The following is a 27553-nucleotide window of genomic DNA, read 5'->3' on the forward strand; positions in this document are numbered from 1 at the left end:
ACTGGACGAGGCTCACGAGGAGTACTACGGAGGCTATGGACGGAGCTGTCTTGAGGCAGCTGGGGTAGCAAGTGGAACTGGTCATTTCTGTAGAGACTCGCTTGAAAATGAGAAGATACAATCATAGGTAGGAAACTAAAGAAGTCCAGCCAACATGCACGATACTTCAATAGGTAGGAAACTAAAGAGAAAGGCATGATTTTGCGTTGCCAGTTTCCTATGGCATGCACGGAAATTTGCACTCCTTCCAAATTTTACGTTGCCAATCACGTTCATATCCAATTATTTCTACGTATTTGGTAGCCAATCAGGTCCATCTCATTGTCCCAATCCTTTCCGTAATAACCTCCTACATTACCTAGCTAGGCCTCGCTAATTTTCTGGGAAAACGCTGACCTAGTCCCTCGCCTCGCCTCGTTAATTAATTCTTACTTGGAAGAATTTCCGCAGCTGGATCAATCCGCTAATCAAGAAACACAAATCATCTTCGGTCAACCACACGAGACCGCGGATGTTGAAAGGGGACGTTTTAGCCGCAGTGGGTTGTCCGATTTTTATCGTACACGTACAGGAGATGCTTGCTGGGTTCTTTGGGCGGGCGCGAGATTTTGGGACTCTTGCTGGGCGAAAGCTTTGTCTTGGCGGCCGGCCAGGACCGACGACGGTGACGCCCGTGGGCGTCGCATCCTTCTTGAAGGCGTCGTCGAAGTGGGTGTCTCATGATCTCCTCCCGGGCTCTCCGGGGGAAACCCTAGATCCCTCGCGGGATCGGGCGTGGGCGGCGCTCTTGTGTCGCTTTGCCACTTGGGGCCTCGCTTTGGACGTCCACCGGACAGAGGGGCTTGTGCAGTGTTTTGGTGGTTCGGTGGAGGCGGGTTTGTCTTCGGCCAGGCGGGGCGCGGCATCGGGGCCGGCGTGGTAGTTGGAGCGGTGGCTCCGGTCTTTCGCATCCGCCTGTTGCGTTGAGGTGTGGTGTCGACCTGGTTGGTCGTCGACCCGTGTGGAGCGCAGCCTCGGGGCTGGTGTGTGGTGTCGTGTTGTACGGTTTTCGGCCAGTTTTCCTCATAAACGGCCAACTCTTTTCTCCTATATCAATGAAAGGCAAAGCTTTTGCCTCGTTTCAAAAAAAAAGTACAGGAGATGCCGTCTGATTGATTCCATGTCATGGCTCCGTGAAAAAGGACGTTTGCCCCCACCCTACACGAGAGTTTCCAAAACGAAAGTAATTACTCGTAGCTTATGGACGTGGATTGCTCCCGCTAACCTCTCACAATTATATTGCCGATTTCCATGAAACTAATTCTCTTTTTATGGAAACTAATTAACTACCCTAGCCCTGATGTTAGCTGCTTCCTTATATACGTACTAGCGAATTTCTTTCCAATGTTAACTACCATCATATAATTTGCTTCCTTCCTTATACAACAACAAATTACTATATGCTTCGCACACAATTGAAGCTTGCTACAAGTCCAAACAAATTTTTTATCTCTCTTCAGTTGTGAAAACTATCATATAGTTTACTTCCTTATATGATGCTTCCAATGTTACTCCACTTCCCTTCCCATAAAACTAAATTTAATTTTGCTTCAAACACACGAAAATTTTGTTTTCGTGCTAACAATTTTCTTCCACGGGAATTGCATTTGCTTCAGCAACAAAGTATCGATATAGTGTGCTTCTATATCAAGCGCACTATGATTCCAATGTCATGTACATTGCTTCTTGCAAACAAAAAAAAATAAAGTTCGCTTCAATGAAAAAAACATTATAACTGAAAACACATACTCCGTATGTTACATTGTTCATGACACTTGCTTCATAAATAAAGTTTTTTTGTCTGAAGTGTGCAAATAAAAATCTGGTCCGTCACCTTCAGCCCACTAGGCCACTAACCCACTACCAGGCCGGTGTTGACTCCAGAAATCGAAAAGGCATCCCATCGTCTTCTTCCTGCGTGAAAACTGCTTGAGATTGTGAGACAAAGGCATCTCCATCGGGATTCCTGGTATGTTCTCATGTGATTTTCCATCGCAATCTTGGGTACTGATGAGGGGTGAGCACATATCGAACGGGATCGTGACCCATCCACGCCCGCGAATCAGGTCGATCGACCCAGGGTCACGAAACACGGCACCAAACCCGAACCTGGCAACTATGGTTTGTGGTACAAGGAGATGACGAAATAATTTGAATAATATTTGTCCATGTCCATTTATAGGAATCAAAATTCGTGACCAACGTCTCCCAACTAGCAAAACAATTGAATTGCTCTAGCACCGGTAAAAACGCAAGGAGTGCAAAATATAACCAAATATTCAAATCAACAGAAGAAAAAAAAGCTCTTTCTTTACAAGCATTCAACATGTTCACGGCACAAAAAGATAAATAACCTTTCTGCACTTTAAAAACACCAGTAAAATGAAAACGAACACAGGCACCGATCGAGCTCGAGAAAAAACATGAATGAATCATCTTCGACCCAGGCATACACGTACTTTATGCATACATGTTGTTGTCGTCCAGGTTCTGAACTTGGGACAGATACATAGCACACACACTATGTATGCCCAGGTTCTGAACTTGCAACACCCAGCCCTATGTATGTGCATCAGATCTTCGTCCCATGGCCCGTCACCGACTCAGACAAGGACAATGGATAGAGGGAAACAACTGCAATGAAGCACAACGGATGTAATCGTATTCCAGAGTGTATGATTATGAACTACTTGCTTCACTAGGTAATAAGAATCTAAATAAAACAATTTGTGGTACTGCATAAACTAGACAAGTCTTAGGAACAATTTGTGTTAAGAATCTACTTAACCTTCAACTGTGATATTACCAGTATGATTTACCTGGCATGTATGAGGGCCTGATCAGTCCTTTCCTCTTATGTAGTTCTCTTGGAAAATGAGCGCACGAACATCTTGGGAGCTGGGGTTGATTACATGAGAAACACAGCTACGGAAATTAGTAGTGCGGAGTACAAAAATTCAGGAAGATTACATGTCAGCTGAAAAATATTGAAAGCCATCGCCTGCCCACAAGAAGTCTTCAACTATTCCCATTGCAGCTTCGATTATCGGAACCAACAATGTCAGGCCTGAACCAGAAATCACTTACTAATCATTGTTCTACTGAAACAGGAAGCCAAAACAAAGGCAAAGGAAAAAAAGTAACCAAACTCCAGAACGAACAGAACCTTCAGTAATATCTCTCAATATTGCTTGCTATTATCTCATATGCTGGTTGATTATCACCGCGTACTGTGCCGGGATCTTCTTCGCTGCTTCGAGTATGAATCACTCCTTCTCGGCGTGGGACATTTCTGTCGAGTTTATCTTGGTAAAATCCACAAACTGCAGTTAAGGAGCAGCATGATGTGGAGACAGAGTTAGTTTAGCATATGGCATTAGCATATATCCTTTTGTAGAAAAAAAATATATTTACATGTATTGGTGTGGCTACATACCTGGAAATTATTAATCGGTATCAATTGTTGTGGATGCACATCAAATCGTCCTCGCATGGCCCATCGCCGATCAACCACAACAAGGACAAAGGGAAATGACTACAAAACAGAACCAGAGCATGTGTGATTTCCCAAAATAAATATATATGTGATTATGGACTATTTTCTTCAGTAGGTAATAAGAATCTAAACAAAATAAAATTGACTAATCATACTATTTGAGACCAATAATTAGGCAAATCGATAACAACCATGATACTACATGGATGGTCAGCTCCAAATGTAACCAGAAAACAAGGCATACAAAAATAACAGCAAGTTTTTGTATGTGCATGAGTGAACATGCATGCTAAGGTTGTTGCCTTCTCATTCAGCAATAAGAAACTCACGAGTCTAAACGAAACAGACACTCCATCAAACATCTTAAACAAACTAGAGAGGAAGTCAACACAGCTCAACAATGAATGACAACCCAAAGTAGATGCATGGCATGAAAAGTTCATGCCATCAAATCCTGGAACAACACATGACTAGCTTGATTATTATAACATCTGATGAGACGACGCAATCGTGCAAGAATCATCATCACATGAATCCATCAACCAGATTTAATCATCAAGCCATCATTGTGATCACAAACCCACTTTGATCAATTACAGATCATCACCAACTAGTGCTACTACCAACAATTACTAGGCCAACAAGTTCAGCAATTAATAGGCCATCATTTGGTGATTTCACATTCCATTATGATGTTAGTAGCAGCACATATCCAGGGGGCAACTCAACTTCACTGTGAACCTGCTGTTTGGCTCATTTAATTTTGTGAGGACATTTTCCATACAGTGTACATGCTACGGAGGTTTATCAATAAAATTGAGTGGCCAACAGGAAGCAAAAACTTCATAGGCGTGGTGATACAGAAAGCAGCAAATTTGCAACCACAACTAATATTACCTCAAGTGAGAGTATCAACCTACCGACCACTTTCATATTCAATCCATATAACTGGATCTTGTAACAAATCAGATTAGCAGAGACCACGTTAAATGGATGCATTACTTTCAATGGGTTCAATTCCTTGTAAACAAGAGCTCCCAAACAAGAACAGAGAAAGGAGCTACTATTCGACCTTGGGCATGAGTTGTGTACTACCTGCGCGTCGTCGTCTTGTCAGTGCGGACAAGGCACACCTGACCGACCCTGGATCAGAGGCTGGAGCTGCCTTCGCCGGCCCTGTAGATGTCCCTGGAGTGGTGCCAGTTAGAGCATCAGCTCCCCTGCCGGTCCCGAAGCAGCAGGTCGGGTGCATGTTGGCGTTATGGGCGACGTGGAGACAGTGAGACGACACCCAACCACAAAAAATGAAATGGTCAGCAAGCTATAAAAGCAGGAGATTACATTATGCATGAAAATGATCATGAGTAGATTCATTCTACACAATCTGATCTTGCCTAATAAACATGCATATTCTGTGTGGAACCATAACCAATGGCCAAGCTCTCGTGAGTCGTAAAAAACGCTACAGCTACTTCCGATTGCAGGAGATTGAAGAATTGGTCTCACCTGCGTCGTGCCACCAGTGCATCCCGCGCGGACGGCGCGCGGCGGCCATTAGCTGATACCTCCGTGGTTGGCGCGCGGCGGCCTGCACAAAAAAGATACTATTTTTTTTCAGAATTGGGGAGAAGAGGATTGGTGGTTGCGGGTTTGGGCACTGCTGATACCTCGAGAAGCGCCTGCGGTGGTCGACGTTCCGGTGCCAGCGCCGCCGCTGGACGGGCGCGAGGGCCCGGCGGTGAAGGGAGCCGCGGGACGGAGCGGCGACGCGAGGTCGAGGACGCGGAAGAGAATGGAGTAGGTGCCGCGCGTGGCCTGGCCCGCGCAGTCCACGACGCCGGCCGACCGGCGAACTAGGGCTCGCGGCGGCGAGGTTTCAGGCTCGATTGGAGGCGCGTCGGCGAGGGATTCTGCAGGAGGCACGGTGCCGGAGCAACGCCGTACGGTGGCGAGAATGGAGCGCCGGAGCCGGGGCGGGGGCGGGGGCAGCGTCTATCTGGTCGATCTGGGCGCGCTAGAGGAGCCGCCGGTGGTGTGGATAGCCGGCGAGATTGAGAGGTGTGGGTAGCCGGCGAGATTGAGAGGTGTCGGAGGAGATCGAGGAGGAGTTGAGTTGGAGGTGTCTGCGCGAGAGTAAGTCACGGAGAAGGTGTCAAAATTTCCGTCCGTGATTTTGGCCCAAAATCATGCTTAGCCCGATCCAAAAAACACATTGACTCCAAAGCTGATACTATTGTTTTTTTTTGAGATTCTATTCAACTTATTGGTTAGGGTCAGAGGAGGATTAGGCTGTCGCTGTTCACATTTGCCCAAATTTCCCGCTCGCCCGGCTCCAAAATCACAACTCCTATGGTAGCTTCCCAAGTTTAATTTGCTACAGTACTTAAATAAGCAGCCCAAGAACTAGATAAAATAGGGAAGTAATAGCCGTAAAGGGAAACCGACATTGTATAACCAGCCCGAGTTGGCCTCCGGGACGTAGCCTACTATATAAAGGCTAGGAGGAGCCATCAGGGAGGGCATCCAATACTCGTTTCACCTTTTTCCTAAAAACCCTAGTCCATGGCAATGGACATTGCCGAGATTAACTCCCGTCACACGACAAAAGCCAGGAGCTCCTATGTGATTCCACGTCGCTCCTTCTTCGCTGAGTGCCGGATGCGGAGACACAGGTTGAAGAGGAGACCGGGGCCACGTCGACGCGAGCTTCGCACGGTGCTAGTTGTTGCGGGTACTCGGCAAAGCCTATCTCTTCGCCGAATGCCTTGGGCTGGGACAATCGAAGGTGCAACAGGCCACGTTGATACATCGCCGAGTGCCTAGGCCTAGGAAACTCCGGACTGAGGTCTTTGTCGTGTGTCAGCTCGCTGGGATACTCGGCAATAAGGCCATAAAAAGCAAAATTATTGTTGTTTTCTTTTTATTTCTTGCAACAAACACATATATATGTACCGGTGTACAAGTTTATATCCTTAAATTCACAAAAAAACTCAATGTATGTAAGGTCGCAAGTTCAGGTACATAAGTTACAAACATCGCACTCAGAAATAAACGATTACAAATCCATTACAAACACATGGATAGTTTGCTACAATTTCTTTGCCATCAACGGATGTGCAACATGACTCCGCCATCAAGTAGGAGCATGCATCCACCATAACACATGCAACTCCACATCAAGTAGGCCATCCTCTATGCAAGTCGACATCAACTCGGTAAATCCTACAAATTCGAAAACATTCAAGGCATAAGGTTTACCGCAAAAAAATAGAAGATTATTTTGACAAGCATAACTCACGCATGATTCTCATAAGGCAACACATTTACAAGTTAAGGTAATAAGCACAAAATAGAGTAGTTTTGGGTACCATTGGGGCAATACGGTTAAAGATTGTGCTAGCCGTAATTTATACAAGCAAGAGAAAGAGAAGAGCATGAGAACTGACAGAGTTGCCGCCTATAGGCTGTGAAGATCAGGATTGGCTGGTGGAGGCATGCTCGTACCACCGGTTGGGGTCACGGGGCTTGTATCCATCTAGTGCGATAGGTTGTGAAAACCATCACATGGGATCTCGTGCAAGCTAGCATGGTAAAGGAGTATACATGCATGAGAAGGTGCATGAAACAAATAAGATGCCCTTGAACGGAAAAGATGCAAACTTACCAATGTCTCAGAAGGAGAAGGGAGAGGAGGAAGAAGAGGTGCACCGGCCACACCTACACAACGTGTTCCACACACCGGCTTCACGGGCTAGCACTCCGGGAATCCATAGGATCCTCCGCCGTCTCCCGTCAGTTCCGTTGGAATCGCTCCGGATTTGAACCACGCGTCAACTTTTCCTTGCTCCTGATTTTTTGGACAAATCATTTTTAAGTCTGGAACATGTCATTTTATGTGCCTACCTTTTTCAGCCTCGCGTGTTTCCGAGTAAGTGCACAGCCGCGCTCGTCGCGGGAAAACGGGACGTCCGATGGGTCCCATTTTGAGCACAACTAATTCAGAACAATCAGAAAAATTTGAGACCATGGCGAGAAATCATTTTGTGTGACCCAGTTGCGAGAAAAAAATTCAAACTTTGAATACGACAGTTATTCCTAAAAAACATTCGCGAAATGAGCTATCACCTATGGAGTTCTATGGCTTTTAACTCAAACGGACTAGGTTACGCCCAACAAGCATGCATAGTTTGCCGGAACAAGTACATATTGCGCACATGTTTGTGCCCTAGGATGGGAATCAATGTTGTGTGCAGGGTTTTACCATCGTGGCCGGAGAACACTCGTTTTCCATTTTCGAGTGCCGAAACGGGTTTTTTGTGAAGCATGTTGATAGCTCGATATTTAGCACTATTTTATGAGTCATACGGGTTTTGTACAAAGTTTTAATTTAGATAAATCTTATACATGTTTCATTTCGGCCCTCCCCTATCGCTTTCCCGCCCTCTTCTCTCTCCTCTCCGCCTGCTTCTCATGGCTTCCACGTCTTCGGGATGGTCTCTGCGCCATGAATTGCTCGTCCGCCTGGGTGATCGTAATCCACCGCTGCCCATGATGGTAGCGCCGCGCTTCCCCTCTGCGGAAAGTATCAGCTCGAGGAGCAAGACTCTCGGCTTCCGTCAGAGACCTTACCTCCGGGAAGTTCATTTGATGGCGCAGCCGATGAAACCTCCATGCCGCAGCGTCATATGTGCGGCTAGAATCCTCCTTGGTTTAGAAGGTGCTGAGCCATGTACGCACTCCAGCGGCGGTGATTTTAGCCGCGAAATGGCCCCAGTGCCGAGGCGAACGCTGATGAAACCAGTGTTGCTACGGCGACGAGGAGCAATCTCAACGGCAGCGGAGCTGAGAGGATTTTGTGGTGGTGTTGGAGGAGAAGTGTTGCTGGTGGTGTTATGTTTGAGGAAAACTCGACAAGACATGGATATGTAGGGAGGCGAGGGGCTGAAACGGCGGGAAAACATGGCGGGAGAAAAATGGCGGGAAACATGCCGGGAGAGAACGGGCGGTAAAGTTTGGTAGGAGAAATCGGGCAGGAAGAAGAAAAAAAGGGGGGGTGAGGGGAGGCTATGCCGAGGGTGGCCGTCGGCGTATTGCGGCGCGGTGACGTCACGTGGTGGGAGAAATTGGGCGGGAAAAAGAAAGAGAAAAGGGGCGATCCTATGCTGACGGCAGCCCTCAGCGTAGATGTGATGCCGTGACAATATTTATTCCCCTCCCAGGGCTCACGCATGTGCACGGTATTGCCTTGTTTCGGTAAACTATGCATATAACTCCATAGGTGATATCTCATTTCATGAATGTTTTTCTAGAATTATTGTCGTACTGCAATTTTTATTTTTTCCCCACAACTGGATTATGAAAAATAACGCCTCGTGAAGGTGTTACATTTTTCTATTTTTTAAATTAGTTGTGATAAAAATGGGACGCACAGTACATCCCATTTTGCCGCGTCGAGCGTGGCGGTGCTCCTATTGGGAGACACGTGAAATTGAAAAAGATGGGCACATAAATTGACACGTTTCGGAGCTAAAATAATTCCAAAAAATCAAGGGGCAGGGAAAAGTGGGTGCGTAGCTCAAATCCGGCCCGATTCCTACGACATCAGCGGGAGACGGAGGGGCATCCTACGGCTTTCCGGAGAGGTAGCATGCACGTCAGGTGTGTGGACCGCGTTGCGTAGGTGTTCTTCTATAGTTGTGCACGGGTTTCCCTCAACCCTATTTCGCGCCCCCTATACCCTCTTCACAAAAAAACCTGTTGCGGCACTTGAAAAATGGGAAAGGGGTTTTTTGTGGGTGATAGAAATTCGTAGGCGATAGCTCATTTCGTGAATTTTTTTTGGAATACCTGCCGTATTCCTAATTTGAAATTTTTTCTCGCAATTTGGTCACATAAAATGATGCCTCACGAAGGTCTCATGTTTATTTTTTTTTAATTAGTTGTGCTCAAAATGGGATGCAAAGGACGTCAAGTTTCATCGCGTCGAGCGTGGCGGTGCTCCTATTAGGAGACGAGCGGAACCGAAAAAGATGGCCACATAAAATTACATGTTTCGGAGATATTAAATATTTTTCTAGTAAATCAGGGGCGATCAAAAGTGGACACGTAGTTCAAATCCGGCCCGATTCCGAACAACATCGGTGAGAGACGACGGGGATCCCAAGGCTCCTGGAGAGGTATCGTGCGGGATGGTTATGTGGATTACGCTGCATATGTGTTCTTCTATCGGTGTGCACGGGTTTCCCTCAACCCTAGTTCTTTCAGTTTGGGGAAGGACCAGGAGGAGATGTGACCTAGTCTCTCGAGATGGAAAGTCCACACTATGTTGATCTGTTGATGGGGAGGTCTTGTGGGAGCGTGATTGTAGTCCAAAGAAGTTGAAAATACACTTAGAAATTCTATTCAAATGTTATACTCACGAGTCATGGTCTCTTGCCCACCGAGTTCCTCCTCCTTGCACTAGCAGCCACGAGACCCTCCCTTGTCGCCCTAGTAGGGGTCGAAATATATAGTACGCCGAGTGAGAAGGTTTTTATACATGGAGACTACATTACAAAATCACAATGTATATATGTAGTACACGACAAGTACCTAAGGCGTACGGGTTGTCGGATTTTCATGTGTTAATTAGAAAAACTATATAACAAAGTTCTTGTGTTTGTGTTGATGACCTCTGGCCAGACCGAGTAATGGAATCTCTACCTTCACTGTCCAAATAAAATGTGCATGTGTATGTTTGATAGCAGGAGTGTACCAGAAAACGAAACAACAACGCACCCCCGTGTCGCACCAGGCGTCACTGGGGGCGACCACTCAGCTACCACCTAGCCCTCTTCCCGCCCTCCTCCATCGTTGATGCTGCCACCGGCCCTTGTTGCGGTGCTGTCGGGCCCGACTTCCAAAGGGGGTTCATGGGGCTCGAGATCTGTCAAGGTGGCGTCGGTGGTATGTTTGGAGTGACTGGGACAACGACGACCATCTCTTCAGCGCGGGGAAGCTGGGGCGGCAGCCCCGGGAAGCTACGGTGCTCTCCCTCGGCGGGGTGGAGGCGCCAGTTGTCTTGTGTGTCCGGGTTGTTTGGGGATCGGCAGATCGGGCGCGGCCAGATATTGTGCTTGACCTGCGTGCCAGCGGTGGTCCGTGGCATGGGATGGGCCACTTCTCAGCGGTCGGGGATGGCTTGGCTATGATGTCTGCAGGGGTGGCGGCGTGGAGGCTGCTGGGGGCTACGCGGGGGTGTCTGTGCGGGCTATGCCAGATCTTCTTGCTAGCGGGAGCTGCCACAAATGGTGGGTTTGATGGACGATGGTGATGGCACGCGGGATGGCGTGCTTCGGCTGCCCTGCCGGTGAAGGAAGCCTCGGTGGGAGGGTGCATTCTCCGGGTGAAAGCTCAGCCCGACTCCGGTCGGTGCCGGCGATGGCGACACCCCGGGGCGTCATTCACCTTCTTGGAGTCATCATCGTGCTGCTCTTGCCTCTCCTGCGTTCACGACGTCATGCTCTTCGGGTGAAAACCCAAGATCTAGCCTCGACCGGAGTGGGCGACGACGATGGTCTCGTCGCTTCCCTTCTTGGAGGCATCGTCTTCGAGGGCATGACCTTCACTTGGCGTTGCTACTTTGCTTGCCATGTTGTGTTGTCATGTCGGCGAGGATGGAGGATGTGTAGGCGGCGGCCTCAGGTAGGTCAGAACCAGATCATACACAGTCATTTGCTGTGCATTCACATTTTTTATCTTTTTCTGTCGGGATGGGGGGACGAGGCCTGCCCATGCGACTTGCTTCCGGCATTCTTTGCCGAACAAACTGATTGAGATGTCGCGGCTGCTTTGTTGTTCCGGGCCATCTCAACATTTTGTGCCTCAATTGTTACAAGTTGCAGAGAGCTGGGACGGTGGCCCCGGAAGGCGGTTCGGCAACATCTCTATGGTGCGGAGATGTGGCTTGTCACGGCTTGGGTGGCGACCTTGGACGTGTGGGCGGAAGGGCAGTCGGCTCGGTCATGTCAGAGTTTATTATGTCGGGCGGTGGCCCCGGATGAGGTGGTGCGATGCCCGTAGTCTGCAGCAGATTGCTCTGTGCATCTTGGGTTGCGAATGGTCGGTTCGTGCGGCATTGCAGCTCGAGAGAGAGCGGTGGTATGTCGGGGCGGTGGCCCTGGAAGGTGGTGGTCTTGGTTCGTGTGCAGGTCGCGATGGAGCATCGGAATGATGGAGCGGCGACTTCGAGTGTTCGTCAACTTCGAGGGTGCTTGGCCTTGTGTCGCATGGGTGATGAGGTGACTCTGGACATTGGTCATCGACGAGGTGTTGAACAAAGATGGACATTTCTACATAATAAGTACATGAGGCAAAGCTTTTGCCTCCGTTTCAAATAAAAAATAGCAGGAGTGTAGTGGATTGGTTGATATACACGTACATGTGAAGACACTCATGCATGGACGACTCAAAATAATACTATATTTTTACCTACAATTAGTTCAACAAAGATGGAGGATCGACACATGCATGTTTTTGGTTCTATTTAGTGTAATTATGGTAATGTCAAAGTTGCAGTTCTGCTACTTCCGTCTTCTCAGTGCATACGTCTTTATTTTTTATGGATCCAGCAGATATCTTTCTGTAGCCACATCCATGCATTATGCCATGCAATCCATCTTAGCTGATAGGAAAACACGCGATTAGAGGAAGTGAATTAAAGGAGATAAATTGCACCGATGCAAATCAGGTAAGATATGCATGCATTATGCCATGCAATCCATCTTACCCTGATTGCTAGGAAAAACCCGTATCAGAGGAAGTGAATTAAAGCAGATAAATTCGACCAATGCAAATCAGGTAAGATATATAATTAAGTGTGTCCCGTGCATGCAGGGGACTCCCTGATTGCTCCTTCCGAGAACTCAGCGGCAAGAGTTCGTGATCTGCCGATCCCATCTGATGGTTGTTGCTTCACCTGACGCTTGTCCCACGGATCATCCTCACATCCATCGTCTCCCCGTGTTCCTTGCTCCTCCTCCCTTCTCGCTGCTGCCCGCGCTTGTTTTCTATAAATATACCTACGATCGCTCTGCTCTTCATCATCCAGTGACGCCCCATCCTCCCTCCACAAAACCTCCTACTTCCACCACAAATTCTAGTCATATTCAGCCCATGAATCCCATGTAGTATTGGTGACAGTTCGGCAGAGTCATGCAAAGTCCATATATGCCAGTGGAGAAGACGCACAATGCCTAAGAATTCTGTTCCTTCTCTTAGATCTAACTTCAGTTTAAATGGGTTGGTGTCATAGAAACTTGTTTTTGTTCTCGGTACTGATTAGCGGCATGTGGTGCACGAGGTGTGAGATATGGCGCTAGCTGATCTGCTGGAGGTGGAAACGGAGATGCAAGATGCATTCATATGGCGTGCTTGTCCACGCCGCGCGCCGATCGACCACTTGGAAGCGGTGTATGTCGTTTTTGCCTTCCCTGTTCTCTGATCTGTTTTTTTTGTATATCCCTTTCTGCATCTTTCCTCTTACTTTTTGTCAATTGACTTTGATTGGATCTTGAGGTTCAGCTAGACAACAGGTACATACGTATGAGATAGCAGAGATATCCCTAATGGGAGATTCACGAGGCATCACTTTATAAACAAAGAGGAAAATTGCAGTATGATATGTGTTTGAGAGTAAAGTATAGTAGGCCTCACAAACAGATTAAGTTTCGATTATGTCACACGCACGGCGATTCTGTGTAACCTAGGCGGGGCGAGACGTACAACTAACGCCAAACTCACGTTTGATGTTTGATCTCTGAACTTTTGTAACTATGTAACGTGGTTATCTCAGTGCTGCTGCCTCTGTAAAGATTTTTTTTTTATATTGTGCGCTTGATGGGCCATGGTCGAGAGAGTAGAAGGTCCACTTAAACCTGTTGTAGCCCACTGCCTCCTACTCACGTTTTCTCTCGCCTCTCGCTCCCCTTTCTTCCCCATACCCCAATCCTCTCCGTCGGCCGGCGTCCCCTCCACCGCCACCTAGCTAGCTAGTCTCCCTCCGACCCCGGCACTTCCTCCCCTAGCATCCGCCCCCAATTCCTCTCCCTTTTCGATCCCGCTTCATATCGATTGACGCGCCAAGAATCGCCGATGTGAGAGTCGTGCGTGCCCGTGCGGCGTCTTAGAAGGCGGTGCGGTGCAGCTGTCTTCTCGCTGGCGACACCGCTATGTTGCCAGTGGAGTTTCTACTACTGCAGGATACTCGACCAGCCGTGGAGAACACTGCAGCATACTCGGCCATGGAGAAGGTAGTTCTGATGTACATGCATTTTGCAGTTGACGGCCAGCAGAACACTACTCTGAGACCTCGCCAAGTCATGCACTACTAGTTTAATAAATACTTGCTGGTTCCATCGGGCAAGTGAGCTACATACTCCAGCGTGTAGGAGATGGTCTTTGTTATCTAGGGTCATACACGGTTGATGTTCCGATTTCTGAATAATGCTTAGATTCCGACGAAATTGTGTCTGTAAATACTGCTATATATGTCATACCTAACTGGCTCACATATTTACGTATCTATTTTCAAATTGTTTGTGCCTTAATCATGTGCCATTCACGCCTACTTGTATGGCTGGAATGAGCATGTTTATGTGATGACCTGCTAAGTGATAGTGTGTATGGCAGTATGGACTATGGCACAGCCCGGTAACTGTTACTGGCTTGCTTTGTAGCTGTTACAAATACGCCCTGATAATTAAATTGCGATATGTGTTGGCACCTTATTTTATTTTCGCGGGTATCTCTCTCTCATGTTAATAACCTTGTAAGCACGCTGGTTACTTATAGTTCATTTCTAATTTGGATGTAAATCATCTTTTCTCATGTGTACATGTGATGAGATCTTGCTGACATCCCCATTTTATTTTCACCAAGATCCATAGTTTTTTTAGTTGCTATTGTATTATCCATATTTTTAAGAGCCTAGATGTATTACAACACACTTTGTGCCCTAAATGGTGACGGTTTGCATCATATCCTTGTCGTGCATCTAATAAATGCATTCATTATCCTTGTTTTGATCTTGGGACCCTGATACTGATTGTTGTTTGTCCTGATGTCGTTACAGGCAAAATCATCATCCGGTGTACCATGGCTTCGATGGGCCCAAAGAACACATCTGACCCTTGCCGCCGCCACCACCATCTTGCTGCTAGTGAACACCTTCCCCGCTTGATACTCCTAGGAGTGAAGGCACCGGGGCCAGCTCTGGGCCCGCTGAGGCGTGGGATGCAGAAGGATGATCGAGTGTCTCCCGTTGAGGTGGTTTTGGACCACACCATGCGGTGATTCCAGGACGCTCTCAAGGAGGCACGTGCCAGCGACACCACTATGCAAGTGCTCGTTGGCCTGATGTGTGCAACAGCGGCTACGAGCCTACAACGTCAACAAGAGAGAGAACAAGGTGAGCCCCTCCATTGCTTTCATTCCAGATTTTCGTGTAATCTGAGGTAAAATGAGCTGCATTTTACAAAGACTTGGTTCAGAATATCTATTTTACAGTTCATGATTCTTGATGCGGGGTAAAATGAGCTACCGTTTACAAAGGGCTTGGTTCATATTTTAGAATAGCTAACCTTTTGTAAAAAAACCTTTACAATTCATGATTCTTGATGCACACGTGTGGGTAGATTTCTGGCTAAACCTAGGATTTGATGTGCCACTGTTTATGCTAATCCTTTAGCATCCTAATATTGTTAGGATGCCATTAGTTATGCTTGAGTTATGGCTATCCAGAATTTTGTATATACAAGTCTTTGACCCAGTTTTTCCTTGTTTGCCAATTACGTACATGAGTTGATGTATTTTTCAGCCATCAGCTCATTCTTAAATTCACGTCACCAAACATGTACATGAGATTACTACAGTGGCTTCATCAGATATGCTCCTTCGGCATTATCTTTGAAGTATGTGACATATTACTGACGTAATTACAGTATCAATTTTATCTATTTGTTGAAAACCACACCTGAAATGATGTATTGATCTATTGCAGACAATTCTTAATTTTCCAAGTAACTTATGAGTTATCATTTATACCAGACGTTTGTGTGTTCCTTAGCGGTGAAATTACTTGCTGGGATGTATCCTAGACAATTCAGGGGACTAAGCTCCATCTAAGATAGGTGAAACTATTTTGATATTTATCATCTTTGGAGATGAAGTTATCTGATTGAGACACCTAATTTTCAGAACTAATTTGTGTATTTTTTAATCAAATTTTCAGAACTGTATGGTGTTGATTGTAACACCTAAATGTTCAACAACGTGGAAGCCACTCGTAGCAGAATTGACTTGGTCGTTTTGAAGTTTTGCCGTGAAACCACAGTAATATGTATGAACTGTCGTATACAATGGACAATGTTTTGACTTGTTTGGGCAACCAATTGCTCACATTAGCGGTAAAAGAAGGTACACTTTAGTCCATACTTCTGTAGTACTCCCTCAGCCTGGATATATATGGTGTATCTCCGTTGGTCCAATATTTGAAAAAATGGCTCTATTAGTATGTAAATTATGTGCTGAAAATGATTGTCATCAGATTTATGTTGCACTCAGAACTACTTGCAGTTGTGAATTTGCCATGATTTGAAAATCTGGTTTGCCAGTACTCAAAGTCTAGCTAAACATCTTTTGGCATTTGATTGATTAGTTTGAGTTTGCTTGATCTCTCTACTACATCTGAGTATATGATGCATGCTAGGTACTTCCATGGAGCCATGAGTTGTTTCCCAGACAGCTTATATATCTTTGTGCGGTAGTCTGTCCTTGTTTGCTTGATTGTACCTGTTACCTCTAGCATGTGATTATTACATGACAACCAAAGTTTTCACCCTGTTAACTTTATAGTCTATATTGAATAATTTTTACTAAGCCATAAAACTTTGCTTTAGAAAAGAACTATGTCTTTCCTATCTATATTGTTAGTTTGATCAAATATACCAGTGGTCAAATGTTCATTTTTATTTTACGTACAAGTGGTAGTCGTAGTGCTCGAATTTGATTTAGATGACACTCAACCCTGAACCTCTCAGAAGTTTGTGTCCTCACACATGGTTGTAGGCCCTTGACCACTACTACTCACTGCCATGCGGTGCAGGTACTATCTTGGGTTCAGCTATAGTTATCTCAAGTGATTCCCCACATTCCTCAAGGAACTATTGTGCTGAGGACTAACCCAGTTAATTTTTATTGATGAAGTGATTAAGTGAAGTCCAAAGAGAAAATGTTGTGCTGCATTCCGGCGATGCAATGCTCATACATGGTGTTTTAATTTTCAGGGTGTGGAAGTGTGAAGTACATCTTTTAAAGGAGCCATAAGCATATCCACTGACATTGCCGCAGATGTGATTTTTTCTATGTGAAATTTTCCATCGTTGGAGAATGGTATAGTGATGAAGGAGAATTTGTTATCATTGCAAAAGAAGGTTTTATTGATATTTCTGGTTTGTAAACCTTGCTATAAGCTACTCATACATGAGTAGTGCTCTTATTTCACCATTTTCGAATTATAAACAAACAACTTGTATGTATATTTAATTATAAAGCTGTCAACATGCTGCTGCCATGAAGACAACAAGTTCCTTCTTCTAGAAGCATTGAGGACAAATCTAATCAAATAATTGGTTGCTACCACTGAGAAACTATGGATCATCCTGCCATCCGACTCAATGTGCTTTTGCATTCTCTTGCTTTTCACATTTTTATATTTGTTCGCATAAAAATAGGATGTTTACACATCTTTGCATCTGTGAACAAATTTGTACACCATTTTTCATTAATTTGATTTATTGGGTTTTTGCCAGCATTAGGTGATGAAACCACTAAATAATTTGAGGATACCTAGTGTTTTTATCCTATGAATGAGGAGTCACTTATTTTCTAACCATAATAAATATGGTCATAGTTATCACATGTTTTGATCTGGCAAAAGTTTGTGGTTTTCTGCTACCTATTGGTTTATGATTGTTCCTGTCATTTGATTGTTGTTCATTTTATACCATAGAGTTGTATAAAGCCGAGTTGAGTCCATGAGAAATAGCTACATGTTGGAATTACCTTTGGTTGTTAAGTGACATACATTTTATCTGGCTTTCTGAGCGAGACAACCGTTTTACCCAATTTTCTTCCATTTTGTAAATTGATTCTTTTATCACGTGCAAATGTTCTGCCTTTGACCATATCCCTTTTTTGTCTGGGTTGCAATACCATTTAATTTGTGGTGTGTCACACTTTGCGTCTTTCTTTGAGGCATTCTTTGTGACTTCACTTGCGCTTGTTGATATTCTGTAGTATCTATATATTATTCTACTTTGTCCTGATAGTACTTCTCTGGTGCTACAAACTATGCAATAGGATCTATGATTGGACCTAGAATTAGTTTTCGCATACTGATAGGAACCTTGATTATTGCGATTAAATTCCATCTTGTTAGTTCATAGCTAATATATTTGAAATTGATTTGCTAATGAGAAAAGAAAGCGATGATGGTAACATTTAAGGTTTGTTTCTGAAACATTCTCATGTGAAGCATAAGAGCTTTCGCCTTGCCAGGCTTGAGAGCTACTAATTCCTTCCTTGGTTATCTGAGCATTTTTATTTCCAAGATCATATTGTCTATTCTCAATCAAATTTAACGGTCTTCATAGTAATTTGAATCGTTTAGTGCATTGCAAATGGTGATTAAATCAAGTCTCATTCTCAATACACTCACATTAGCCGTGTTAAGAGGTTTTGCCCTGCCAGGCTTTAGAGCTATTGCTGCAGATCCTTCCTTGGATGTCTGATGGAATTCTAGACATAGATATTTGTCTTTTTTTTCCATTTGGTTTTATTTACTCCATTGGATGATAGTGTAATAATATAATTAAGGCATGTTTCTCAAAACATTCCTATTTGCCGCCTAAGAGCTTTCACCGAGCCAGACTTGAGAGCTAATGCTGTTAAATCCTTCATTGGATGGTTGATGGCATATTTCAGCACACCGATAATTTTTTCATGTTCCATTATTTAGTTCTCCCTGATTTCCTCTGAAATAGAATTTATACGTTTATGTGATTCAAATTTAATTTGCAATGTCAAATTTGTATGTTTTGTTCCTGCTTGTCCGGTGATGAAAAACTTAATAGTAATCATACCATCTTTTGGGATTGATTATTTGCTATGCGGCTATGTTGTCTTCTTGCAATTCAGAGGCCAAATTGAACATCTAGTTGGTTTTCGTAAAACACTGGTCTATGCTCGAGTTGAATAATTATTGGTCTTGTGGTTGGTTAGCATGTGCTTGTATGAACATACCTCTGATGATAATATGATATCCTATATGAAAAATTACATCTCTTGGGACTGATTTATCACATGTTGCATCCAGATGAGTGCATATTTCATTGGTTTTGCTTTATCTGAATTAAGATAATGGTAGCAAAAAATGCAATATCATGCTTTCGCTGAGTCTCTACAGGTTGGCACAGTTTGAATATCAACCTTCTCTTTCGAGATAAGGAAATCCATTTAGGTGTCGTATGCTACATATTTTATGTGTTTCGATGAGTTTTGTTTCATTCCTGGAATGAACCTTTTTCACGGGACTTGGAATGAATCTGATCTACGTGTTTAAGTCAAGCGAGAGTTCTATTCATTCATTAATATATTTGCATGTGCAATGAAAATGAAGCGCTATTTTTTTGATGTGGAGGAAATGATGACTTGTAAATAGATGTGAGTGCATTTATATTTCTACTTCTGTTTGCTTAAAGTCTACCAGAGGCTCAAATTCTGTATTTAGGGTTTATTCATTTTTTTTATCACTCAGTTCTCATCTCCGGAATGATTCCCTGAGGTGATCTTTATCACTCAGTCCTCATTTCATGGTCTAATTGAGATTTTGTTTATGCTCCGTTTGTTCAGATTACAAGATAAGGTCCTCTACGGTATGCGAGATCGCGGGAGCGGCCACGATGGGCGTCCTTTGGTTGCCGAAAACGTGGAGCGGACACTCGATTCCTTGGTAGCGCGAAGAGGCAGCCATGACGCTGGTTTAGGTGGCCCAATGTATTTGCCGATTCCACTCACCGGATGTATCACTACTTATGGTGGCAGAGCTTGAGATATCTAAGAAAATATCGGGTAACAACCATTCTCTTTGATCTTTTTAATGTTAAATCTTTCAGTCACTTCTTTTGCTTTTGGTCATGGCAAGAGAGTGTTCATCAGGTCCACACTACTTGGTCATAATAAAGTGAGCATTCCCGACCCAACCTAGTAGTTATTGAACAAAAGGGATATATTTTGAAGAGAAGATATACGGATTTTGGTCCTATAAATTAGTTGTTTGTCGCATCAGCTTCATAAGGACGCTTGTTTGTTTTGTACCTCACAAAAGTTTAAATTTTGTGGTACATCTGTTGTGGCTGTTCGGAGTTCCTAGGGTCATATTGAAGTATGTATTTAAATTTAAGTTGCAGTGTAGAGTTTGTATCTGCTAATTACAGATCATACTGGATCATCATTTCTTAAAGGTAGAAATCTTTTCACTCATGCTAGTTTGGGAAAAGAAAGTCTTCTTGTTGCAGTACTCCCTTCTTGTGGCAATGCTCAGTTAAAAATATACTTGCGCTAATTATAGTTTTTGGGGAATGGTGCCACAATATATGATTTCATATTGTTCCTCTCAGAACATGTGCTAGAGTAATTCAGTTACTCTTGATAAGTTTGTCAACTATAATGTATGACTTCTCGATGGTTCTTATTTACATTGATGTACAATTAATTGACTCAAAAACCTGACTTATTCTTGATGATCTAAATGTTGCTGATGTATATATAGCAGCTACTACTCTTGTTTGTGCTTTGATATGAGAGATGCATGCTCCAATTCATTTTTTAAAGTTTGCAAGTGTTGCTGTTATTTTAGGAATATGGTTGTCTGATATTAGTGAAACCTTGCTGTTGCAGATGGAGCACTAGAGGAGGAATCATCCGTGTCTTGCCGGTATTAGAGAAATTTGCTCCAGGTTTACTCTTTTTTTTCTAGTAGCTGGTTGCTTCATGTTTATGTGTATGTATGTTGTAAACCAAACGCGAGGCACTGAATGAATTTGAAGAAATTTGGATACATGTTAAAGTTGTTTTTTTACTATTGCAAAGTGGATGTTATGAGGAATCTATGTTTGAAAGTTTGTTGGTATTAGAAATTTCTCCACCTCTTGTTCGTAACCAAGCTGATTATGCTGAGGGAGGAAGTTTCCTTATTCGTGTTCCAGTTTCCTTGTCTTTTTTTTTTCCTTTCCTGAAGCAAAAGGCCACACTAGCCTAATCCTGGACAAGGTTTGTTAGAACATAGGCTGTTAGTTGAGCTTTCAAAAGAGTTTAGATATTGGAACCATATGGTTGGTTCTTGCAGCTGTGCCTCACGGATCGATCGATTGAAAACTGTGTAATTGTATATGGATTTTAAACAAAACTTGGTACGGTAGAGTGAACAATAAAGTTAGTAAAACATATGCATCTTCTTTGTATTCAATATTGGTCCCAATTGTAAAAAAGCTAGTACTCCCTCTGGCCCTAAATACTTGTCATATATATGCAAAATGTAGACTATTTGTGGAGAACAATGTGATTCCTGGAAGAAGCAGTTAGGGTGGAGAACCATATGTAGTAGTACCTAGACTCCAGCGTCAATTATTAGAAAAATAAATCATCACCGGACCATGTGTGATCCGCACTAAGGGCATCTCCAACGCGGAGACCCAAACTCAAAAACGGAGACCATTTTTGTCCGTTTGGGTAAAAACGCGTCCCAACGCGCGGACGCAAATGCAAAACGGACGGCAATAAAGTCCGGGGCGACCCAAATCTCACGCAAATCTGGGGAGCTTTTGCGTGGCCACGGACAGACGCGGGCGTCCTCGCGCGTCCTTTTCTATCCGCGCAGGTCCGGATGAACCCCACTTGGCAGCCACACATCCCACCTCTTTCTTCCTCCTCCTCCTCTCTCCTCTATCTCCATCCCCTTTGCTCCAACTTTTGCCCAGCCATCGCCGGATTGTGGCTCGCCGGAGGAACTGCGCCGTCGCCCATCGCATGTAGTCCGCTGTCGCCACCTCCTTCTTTTTTTTAATCACTACCGGAGGTCGCTGCGGCTGAAAGGAGCTCCGCTCGCGCCGCGCCTCACCTGCACGGAGGCGGCCGCCGCCGAGCTCGCCCCGCGCCTCGCCTGCACGGAGGTGTCCCGCGCCGCGCCTCCCCTGCACGGAGGCGGCCGTCGCTGGCTCTACAACGCCCGCGCTGCTGCAGGGCCATGCCGCTCCGCGCCTTGGGCTGCGCCTCGCCCCGACGCGAGCAAGGCCTCCGCGAGCTGCGCGTCGCGCGCCGCCCTGTGCCGCGCCGTCTTGGCCTCTGCCGCCGCGGAGCCCGGCCCCGGCCGCCGCCCACTTCCCCGTCGCCGCCGCGCGCTCTCGACCGGCGCGGAGCCCGGCCCCCGCCGCCCCCGCCGCCACCCAGCTCGCCGCGTGCTCGCCTGGCGCGGAGCCCGGCCCCGCTGACCCGCCGCCGCCTACTCTCCTGTGGCCGCCGTGCGCCTCGCCTGCGGCGGAGCCCGGTCCCCGCCTCCGCCCACCTTGCCGCGCCCGACCGCCTCGCCTGCTGCCCGGCCTCGCCTGCTGCCCGCGCCGCGCCTAGCCTGCATGGAGGTAGCCTCCGCCCACCTCGCCGCGCCCGACCGCGCCTCGCGCGCCTGCTGGGAGGCTGGGGGCGCCCTGCTTGCCTGCCGCCGGCCCTGCGGGAGTCCTCCGCCTCGGCCAAGTCCGGCGGCGCCCGCCGCAGCCCTGCGGGAGTCCTCCGCCTCGGCCAAGTCCGGCGGCGTGGGCGCACGGCCTCCTCTGCCTCCGCCGCGGCCCTGCGGGATCTCGCCGTCGTGCGCCTCCGAGTAGTACTAGTACGAGCAGATTTTGCGTATTTGCGTGCGTTGGGGAACATAAACGAAGTAGGACATCCGCTGCTATCCGCGTGTCCGTCTCGCGACCCAAACGACCCGAAACGGACGTCCGTTTGGGCCGTAGGGTTGGAGATGCCCTAACTTCCCGCCTTAATTGTTTACCCTGCCACCTTCCACCTGCACCGTCAAAGAGGATCAAAAATTTCACCATGCAATGTTATTGAAATTAACTACAAAACCATTCGCGAATGTAAACATTCTCTTAGCGAAAATGTACCGCAGTGCGCATGGTGAAAGTAGCAGATAATGTTCCCAGTGTTTGCTTCGAACAATCAAAATACTGTTTCCATCATGGAAGAAATCAAAGCAGGAAAATCATTCATGGCGACAAATCCGGCAGCATTTTTTTTAGTTATTATTGGAAACAAGCATGGGAGAGGCTGGGTCATTTTGGTAGTAGTAGTTCTTCGGAGATATGAAGAGATTTGTGGAAGAAGCATTTAGGAGGGACAACAATACAGTTACTAGCACCGGACCAGACCATGCATGAGCCTTATTAATTTCCTGTCTTGACTGGGGACTGGTTTCCTTGAATTACGCCTTCTGGAAACAGCAAGAGATTATGAGAAAAAATCAATAATCAATGGAAGCTATTAATAGGATGAAGGATACATAGAATGGCAGAAGGCAATCGGTAACCATGCCTGATTTTAGGAGCTGTTTGGTATGAGAGGCCACGCTAGCAATCCGTGTGCTCCTCACATGTAAGCCGTCTGTCCCTCTCTCCTGGAAGAAGCAGTTAGGATGGAGAACAATGTGTAAGTACTACCCAGAGTTCAGCGTCAATTAATATGGAAATCCATCAGCATCAGACCATGTGTGATCCACACTATTTTCTTGTGTTAATTGTTTACCAGGTGACATGCCACGTTAGCAATACACGAAACTTTGCAACTTTACTGTCAAAGAGAATAAAAAAATATTCATCATGGATGTAATTTTCTTGAAACATCAGAACTATTCGCTGATGGAAATATTCTCTTAGCGAAAAGAGGGAACCAGAGTGCTCCTAAAAATTGGAAGAAGTGCAACGACAAGATTAGCGGCACAAACCCGAGGGAAGGTATTTCAATAAACTGCAATTGGCATGTCCTATTTATGTATAGGCGTGTACCCAGCTATTGGGTTGCTGGAGAGATTCAAGGCGGAAATTGGGTTAGCATAAAGAATAGGAGTTGAGGGGTCGATCCTATTGACAATCAATTGGGTTGGTTTTTTTTCGAAATGGGGGTAGACCCCGGCTTCTGCATCATGGCGATGCACACAGCCTTTTATTGATAAAACAGATCCGAGTAGCAAAGTTTACAAAACACGCAACACACCAGGGATTGATACAAGAATCAAACACCTAGCACACATACTAAGACTATATGTCAACATAGCCGTCTAGTATGACGCCAACCAGCCTGGCACAAGATATCCTGAGCGACCATCGGGAGCCGTGTGCATCCAGTAGCCATGGCATCCCGCTGTCCCACCGGAGAAAGCAGAGCCCAAAGTTGGACCCAATGGGAAACCATATGGATAACCTTGCAAGAAATGAAAAGAAGGTTTTTTGTTAAAAATTATATCGTTCCTGAGTCTCCAAATAGACCAACACAAAGCAGCCACCCCAATTCGGATGTACCCCTTAGATTGTCTATCTACTCCATTTAACCAATTACCAAACATATTAGTAATATTGGTGGGAGGTGGAAGAGCATAAGTAAAGTTCACCGTACGCCATACTAATTTAGCTAACGGACATTCAATAAACAGATGTTGAATGGTCTCTTGTTCTCCACAAAAGACACATTTTGTACATCCATTCCAATGTCGTTTAACTAAATTATCTTTTGTTAGCAACACCTTATTACTCAAGAACCACATAAAAATTTTGATTTTTAACGGAATCTTAACCTTCCAAAGGTATTTTCTCAGGAATGGGGTATGATCACACATAAGATCTTCATACATTGACTTTCTCGTAAACAAACCATTGGATGACAAATTCCAAACAAAGCGATCATCTTCTCCATTTAAGTGTACCATCATTAATTTGCGACATAATTGCAACCATGAAGTCCATTTGGTACCATTTAATATTCTCCGAAACGTAATATTCAGTGCGGCCGACCTAGTACACGTGCAGTCGTGACATTCTTATGGTGTACAATATTATAAAGAGACGGATACTGTTGGGCCAAAGAAGTTTTGCCTAGCCAGATGTCTTCCCAAAAACGAGTACTACAACCATTACCCACTTGGAAAAAACCCCTAGCAAAAAACTCCTGTTTGACTTCCATTAGACCTTTCCAAAAAGGGGAATCAGTAGGTTTTGCATGAACCTCCGATAACGTCTTATGTCTTAGGTATTTATTAGTTAGCAATTCTTGCCAGACCCCGTCCTCATTAAGAAGTTTAAAGAGCCATTTACTCAATAAGCATCTGTTTTTGATTTCAAGAACTTCAATACCTAATCCCCCTTGATCTTTGGGTCTGCAAACAATATTCCATTTTGTAAGCCGGTATTTTCTTTTGTTTTCGTCGGACTGCCAAAAGAATCTTGATCTATAGAAGTCCAAACGTTTCCTTACCCCAACAGGTATTTGCAGGAAAGACAACATAAACATCGGTAAGCTAGTTAATACTGAATTAATAAGAACTAACCTATCACCATAGGATAGTAACTTCCCTTTCCAGCATCCTAATTTACTCTCAAACCTTGTTTCTACCGGATACCAATCAGAATTTTTTAGTTTCTTGTAATGTATTGGAATACCCAAATATCTAAAAGGAAGTTGACCAGCATCACATCCAAAGATCTGTTTATACTGATCTGTTTATATCAATTGGGTTGGTTGACTGCCGAATTAAACAAGACATGCCATATGTGGTAGCAGGACCCCATTTATGGCGTCCATTCTCTCTACCATACAAGGAAACTAACGGAATGGAGAGGAGGCACTCACGGGAGAAAATTAAACGCGTTGTGAGCGAAAAGTTTAGCGGGAAATTAAGCTGAAAAACTGGCGCCATTTTTTGAGATTTGAACGAAAATTCATTGTTGCCTCGTCGAGTCTATAAATAGTAGATGGGGTGGAGCCAACGCACGCGTCGTGTGTGACGACTTAGACTTTGACTCTTTACTCGTCGAGGAGAGGAGAGGAGAGGAGGCACTCTACCCTGATCTTGGTACGGTGGTTCACTCCATCCTCGGCATCAAGCGCCATGGAGCAGCCGAGGTTTCCGCCATCGTGCAGGTAATACATCGTGGGCTTGAATCCATGATTTTTTGTTTTGTTTTCTGTTTGGATCTGAATCCATGCAGCGTTTTGATTTGTTTCTCTTAAACAATTAATACTTGTCCAGATCGAAGAGGTAGGTATGGAGATGTTAAAATGTTTGGAGCCAAGTCGGGTAGATCTGTGGCGGGCAAGGGGCGCGAGGTCGTGTGAATCTATCAAGCATCGATCGTGTGCACGCACGCACGAACGAGCTAGAGAAAATGAAGGCATCGGGTACGTGTACGTGCAAATCCATCGTCTTTCTTTTGTTCCCGGCGGTAAGTCAGACAAGCTACGTACGTGTGTTTTAGCAGTTCACCAGAAAAGCAAGAAACGATATATTCGGTGGGTCGTTTGTTTGAGATGCGCTTCTTTGGCGTCAAACTTCTTTGGCTTCGACGTGCTCGTCCTGGGACCGCTCCCAGCAGTTGGCCTTGACATAATTGGTAAGGAAAACATTACTGAGTTAAAAAATGAAGACTTCGTGAAAACAAATGCATCAGTACAAGTAAGCTGTAAGCAAGGGCTTCTACAATTCTGATTATTCCATCCTTACACTGTTTTAATGATCATAACTATTTCTTGGTCATAAGGTAATATCTTCCATGTTGTTTAAAGAAGCAACATGGTGATTATTGAATATTTGTTCAATACCTCCATAGATGTCATGCCAAAAATATCATTCCAAACTAGTACATTTCTACACAAACGAGCAAGAATAATCGATACAGCAAATCCTAGTATACAACCTTTATCCTTATTGTCATCCAGATGGTTCTTTTAATAAAAATGGATATAAGAAAGGGCAGTTCTAGCATAATATGGTGTATGTTGCTGACCATAAACCACAATTGTAATATTTTTGGTCTGCTTACATTATGTGCCAAGGGGCAGGGACCATGTAAAAGCTCCATAATCGGAAAAGAAAATAAATCAAGTGACTCCACTCAGAGAGAAAAAAAAATAGCCATAAGGCCCACAAACATAGTACTCCCTCCATTCCAGTATATATGGCATATTGGATTTTCTTAAAGGCAAGGCTTCGGCCAAAAATTACTGTATTTATGTATATGGTTTATATAATAAAAATCACAATAATCAGTAAGTAAGCACTTTAGAGAACGAATCCACTAAAGAGATTTCATGTCATAAAAACCACATATTGCAAAGTAATTCTTGGTCAAAACTTTGTCTTGGTAAAAACTAAGACAACCTACATAGAAGAATGGAGGGAGTATGAAAATGTTCTGTGACAAAAATATGCTGCATGGAATAGCTCTCTTGGTGTAGTTCTATCATGCATCCAGTAAGCATGTTAAAAGACCGTTTAGTCACCTCAATCAAATGTAGGTGGACGATCACACTCATTTCATAGTATCGTAAGCTACTGAAAAAAATAAAAAGAACCGATAAAACCCAATCATAGTAGTACACTGGCATAGCAAGCATAACAAGAAACTCCTCAGAGTTATATTAAGGCCCTTTGCCGCTCATTACACATCCAGTCTAGTGTTCACTGTTACAAGGCCCATAACTTCCATTGGGGCATTCTGAAACAATGACAAGCAGGGAAAAAAAATACAAACATGATAGGAGAAAAAACAAACATGAATGCTACTGACGGACCAGTTTTTGATCCATCGGCACTGCATTTTCTCCCATGGTTCCATCACGTGGAGGCTCATTCTGAGAGCATGTGTCAGCACAGAATTACCC

The 27553-nt window shown here is 44.8% G+C and overlaps 2 non-coding genes across 2 annotated transcripts; both read left to right on the plus strand.

Moving 5' to 3' along the window:
- The first annotated feature begins 18431 nt into the window (after positions 1-18431).
- LOC124650658 lies at positions 18432-18547 on the plus strand. Its single transcript, XR_006987090.1, has one exon. It is a non-coding gene; the product is annotated as a small nucleolar RNA SNORD14 (small nucleolar RNA).
- Positions 18548-18680: 133 nt separating this feature from the next.
- LOC124650677 lies at positions 18681-18775 on the plus strand. Its single transcript, XR_006987106.1, has one exon. It is a non-coding gene; the product is annotated as a small nucleolar RNA SNORD96 family (small nucleolar RNA).
- The last annotated feature ends 8778 nt before the right edge of the window (positions 18776-27553 follow it).

This window comes from Lolium rigidum, chromosome 4, assembly GCF_022539505.1.
Source record: "Lolium rigidum isolate FL_2022 chromosome 4, APGP_CSIRO_Lrig_0.1, whole genome shotgun sequence".
NCBI lineage: Eukaryota > Viridiplantae > Streptophyta > Magnoliopsida > Poales > Poaceae > Lolium > Lolium rigidum.